Below are 4327 nucleotides of genomic sequence, written 5' to 3'. Positions count from 1 at the left end.
GTAGGATGAGAAGTCTAGAGATCTAATGTCCAACATGAGAGCTATACTTAATATTCTACTGTACTTGGTAATTTTGCTAAAAGAGTAGATTTTAGGTGCTCTAGCCACACGCACACACTCACACACACACACACACACACAAACACACACACACATGCACAAAATGGGGATGTGAGATATGTTCATTTGCTTTACTATAGTAATCTTTTCACTATTTCTAGGCATATCAAAGCATCATGTTGTAGACCTTAAATATATATAATAAGTTATATTTAAGTCTTACAGCAAGGGTGCTGATGAGCTAGTGTGGACAGGCGACCTTGCCTTTCAGAGCCCTCTAGTGTTTTGGGGGCCTCAGGCCAGGCTCATCGACCTGCTGTGCATGTCTCAGGTTGTAACACCAATGCTGGGCTCCAGTTGTGCGGCCGAAGGTTGCATTATGTGGCTAGTGGCACTGGCCTTGATGGAAACAAGCAATGAGGCCCTCATCAAAAGTAGTCCTGAAGAATGAGAAAGGATGATCAAGCAACTGATAGAAGAATTAAGATCAGAGGAAGCAAAACTCATCTTGTTGAAAAACTTGCCACAGTGTCAAATGCAGAAGGAAGCCACTGCCCAGAAGCCAACAGGCTCCACTGGGAGCACCATGACCACCCGTCCTCTGCTTGTGCAGGGCACCCAAAACATTCCTGCTAGCAAGCCGTCACTTCTGACCTCTTCAACTTGAATGCCGGGCAGCATGATCCCGCTTCTGCTGGTCCGGGAAGGGCAGCAGGCATCCTCAGTGCTGGTGCTGCAGGTGACCTAACAGGTGGTCATAGCCCCACTCGTCAGGGGATCCCAGCAAATCCACAACATCAGACAACATTCTAGCATGGGGCACTGCCCCTCCTCCTGGACCCCAGGGTGTCCGTGCCCAGAGTTCAAATTCAGGGATAGAGAGTCATCCAGCAAGGACTCATCCGTGTCGCCAACGTCCCCAACACCATGCTGTTCATCAACATCCTGCAGCCCTCCTCAGCGTCATTAAAGTGTTCACGACCAACTCTGCTCAGACCAACTCCACCTCCACCAGCGTGGCCTCCATGATCACCTCCAATGAGTCTCCAGGCAGCCAAGAGGTGGCCGCCGAGCTCCTGCTGTGCAAACAGCTAGAGAAGATGCTGCTTGAGATTCCCCCTCCCAAGCCCCTCACCCCAGAGATAAATTTCCTGCCCAGTGCTGCCAAGAAGTTCGTCTACCTAGTTGGCCTGGAGGAAGTGGTGCAGAACCTACTGGAGACGCAAGCAAGCCGGATGTTTGCCGCCCTTGTGCTGTCCCAGGAACCTTCCATGTGCGTGCACTGCAAGATGGCCTTCGCAAGCCGCAAGGGCGGGGCCATCATGGGCGAGAACAGGCGCTCAAGGTGGAGGGCACTAGCTGGCTCAAGGCCACCTTTGTGAAGGCGCTACAGCGGGAGCGTGTGATCAAGCAGCGCCTCCTGCAGCAGGACGCCGCGCCTGCCACCGCGCTGCACCCACACTGAAGCAGCTCATAACACCCCACTGTAAGTTGGTGCTCGGCTCAGGAGAGGCTCGCGACTGGAGTAACAGAGCTGTGCTACTGGCCTCCAGCCAGCTGTCCTGGGGCTCAGGCACGATGACCCATGGTGTCCTGTACACGTTTAGCCAGCCCCCAAACTGCAAAACACGGCCTCGGGCACGGCCCTGGTCAGGAGGACTGGCAGACATTCCAAGAGAGCCTTGAGCACCGGAAGGGGCAGCACCGCCTCCACCTGGAAGAAGACGTCCCTGAACACCCAGTACCCTTGCGTTTGTCCCCAGAGTTTGGCAGTACCCAAGACGTCCTCGGCCGTGGACCGCCAGCGAGAGTACGTCCTTGACGTGATCCCGCCACGCTCCACCCTCCAGTCAGCCACGTGGGATAGTGCCAGCCAGGACAGGTGGAGGACAGGCTCCCTCCTCACTGTTACCTGGCCCCGGTCTAGAAGGACACACTGTGCCGCCCTCCACTGTGCTCACCCTACAGAGTGAGTGACGGCCGTTCTGCACAAGCGACACCTCGATTCTTGGCTGCAAAGTCTATTCGCGGCTGGGAGATGCTGCTTCACAGGCGGACGAGGATTACAACTGGGGGACCTTTCCACGGGGCTTTCTTCTTTGATCTCTTTCCCTTTACTTTGCCTAACACCAGCAGTCAAGTGGACCTCCGGGGCTGGTTCTGCCCCAGGCCGCCTCCTTTTGCCCCCAGCAGGGCGCAAGGGAGGCTCACCGTGGACACTGTGACAGGTCTGAGCAAGGCTGGTTCCCCGGGGCTCCTGACTCCAGCAGGGCGTTTCCTTTTGTTTTTGTTTTTCCCTGTCTTCAGCCCCCAATCTGTGGCTGCGTCCGTTAAGGGCAAACTCTAGGTTGAAAGATTTTTGGTTTCTTTAAGCACCTCATGATGATGAAGTTAAAAGTAAACCGAGCAGACCCGGGGTCTCTGTTGTGCACACGTAGTCCCGCCGCCCCCGTGCGCTGGAGGGTGGGCGGCCGCGGCTACATGAACCTTAGGAGTGGCAGAGGCAGGAAGCGCCAGCGCAGCCTCGCTCCTGCCAGAAAGCCTCCCTTGCTGCGCCTTCCTGAGACCCCCCAACCCCCCAGGCTCAACTGAAGAACAAACTGAAATCCAGACCCGGCCAGAGAGTAGGGATCCCAGAAGCTGCGCGCTGCCCACAACGGAGGGAGGAGAGAATCCGCAGCGACGCCCTGAAGCCTGGCCAGGAAGTCGGAGGGGAGGGTTGCTGTGTGGTTTTTTCTTGTGTGGCTACTGGTGGTGGTTTACTATATATATATTTTTTTTTCCTTTTCTGTTCCTATTCATTTTGATGGACACAGTCTTAGGCCACCCTGGCCTGCGTTGCTCTCTGGTGACCTCGCACAGTTGCGTCTGGGCTGGGAGGCGCCGTCCAGGTGTGCGGTGAGCTGCTCCCCCAGACTGAGGATTTCTGTTTGGGTCTAGCTAGCTAGAGCCTTTCCTTAAAGCTGAGGTTGCTTGCAGGGCTCGCTTTCACACTTCCTCCCCCTACCCCACCCCCTTTAGTGTCTACAGAAATGTTTTGTAAAGGATCAGGTCCTCTTTTAGTTTGGGTTTTGTTTGTTTGTTTGTTTGTTTGTTTTCTTTCCCCTCCCACTCTTTAAAAACCAGTTCCACATCGCTTCTCGGCCTTTCGGCCAAGATCATGTGTAGCACCCGTTCCTGTCAGTTTAATATCTGATACGTCCTAAATTGGAGGACAGTATATTAAATGGATTTTGGGAGCAGGGACATGGAACGGGAGCTTGCTCCGTCCAGTCCACGCATCGGCCTGGTATGGCAGTGTCTCCAGGCATAGGTGCACCCCCTTGGGGACATGAGCACTGGTCACGCAAGATCAGAGACGGTGGGGAGAGGGGGGTTGCAGTCCCTCCGCCTGGCGAGGGCTAGACTCGCGGGAAGCTGCTTCGTGTGTGGCCTGATCCTCTTCTGTCCACCGTGAGAGGGAGGCTGACGGGGTCCCGCCGAGCGCTGCGTGCCCGCCTAGAACCGAGGGGCCCTTTGACCGGCTGCCATCGCCGTCGTCAGGCTCTCCACAGCCCTTTTTCCCATCTTTTCTTTCACTTCGGAAGCCCCGTCTGTCCCCGTCTGTCCCCTCTCTGCCTCTTCTACAAATGTTCTCTTAATATTCTTGCGCATACCTGGCTCCCTCCCAAGGACGTGGCTTTCCCTTCTGCTTTCTCAGGGGCTGTCTCTTCTCTGCCACATGCCTCATCCTCTACTACCTGGGTGGGGAGGGAGCACGTGTACTTGCTGCTTCTTTCTGCTTCCCATAGCCTTCATAAAAAATAATAAATAAATAAATAAAAACCAGTTCCACGATGAAAGGCAGAAGTCGTTCTGTGTCTACCGCCAACTGGTCCAGCTCCATGCATAGTGAGGGCGTCGGGTGTCCATGCACAGGTGTACGTCCATGTGAGAACTGGGTCCCTCTGTCCCCCAGTGCAGCTCCAGTCCTGTTTTTCTGTTGATGCAGTTAGGGACTTAAATTTAAAATCCTTAATTTGTAGGCCTGCCTTCTTCAAACACAACTGCTACAGCATTCTAATAAAGGCTCACTTAACCCACTTGAAAAAAAGAAATAAAAAGTAAAAAAAAAAAAAAACTTACAGCAGATTAAAACGGAAATTCAACGTACCAAAACTTATGGAGTTCTGCAAAAGTAGTTCAAAGATGAAAGTTTACAGTGATAAACTCCTATGTTTTTTTAAAAAAGGAGGCTCTAAAATAATGACCTAACTTTGCACCTGAA

The 4327-nt window shown here is 53.5% G+C and overlaps 1 non-coding gene and 1 pseudogene across 1 annotated transcript; both read left to right on the top strand.

Annotated features, from left to right (window-relative positions):
• Positions 1–460: 460 nt before the first annotated feature.
• Positions 461–2652, top strand: LOC134368369 (transcriptional repressor p66-alpha-like; annotated as a pseudogene).
• A 540-nt stretch (positions 2653–3192) lies between these two features.
• Positions 3193–3384, top strand: LOC134368872 (U2 spliceosomal RNA). Its single transcript, XR_010022558.1, has one exon. It is a non-coding gene; the product is annotated as a U2 spliceosomal RNA (small nuclear RNA).
• Positions 3385–4327: the final 943 nt, after the last annotated feature.

This window comes from Cynocephalus volans, chromosome X, assembly GCF_027409185.1.
Source record: "Cynocephalus volans isolate mCynVol1 chromosome X, mCynVol1.pri, whole genome shotgun sequence".
Lineage (NCBI taxonomy): Eukaryota > Metazoa > Chordata > Mammalia > Dermoptera > Cynocephalidae > Cynocephalus > Cynocephalus volans.
This window is presented reverse-complemented; position numbering and strand designations above follow the sequence as displayed.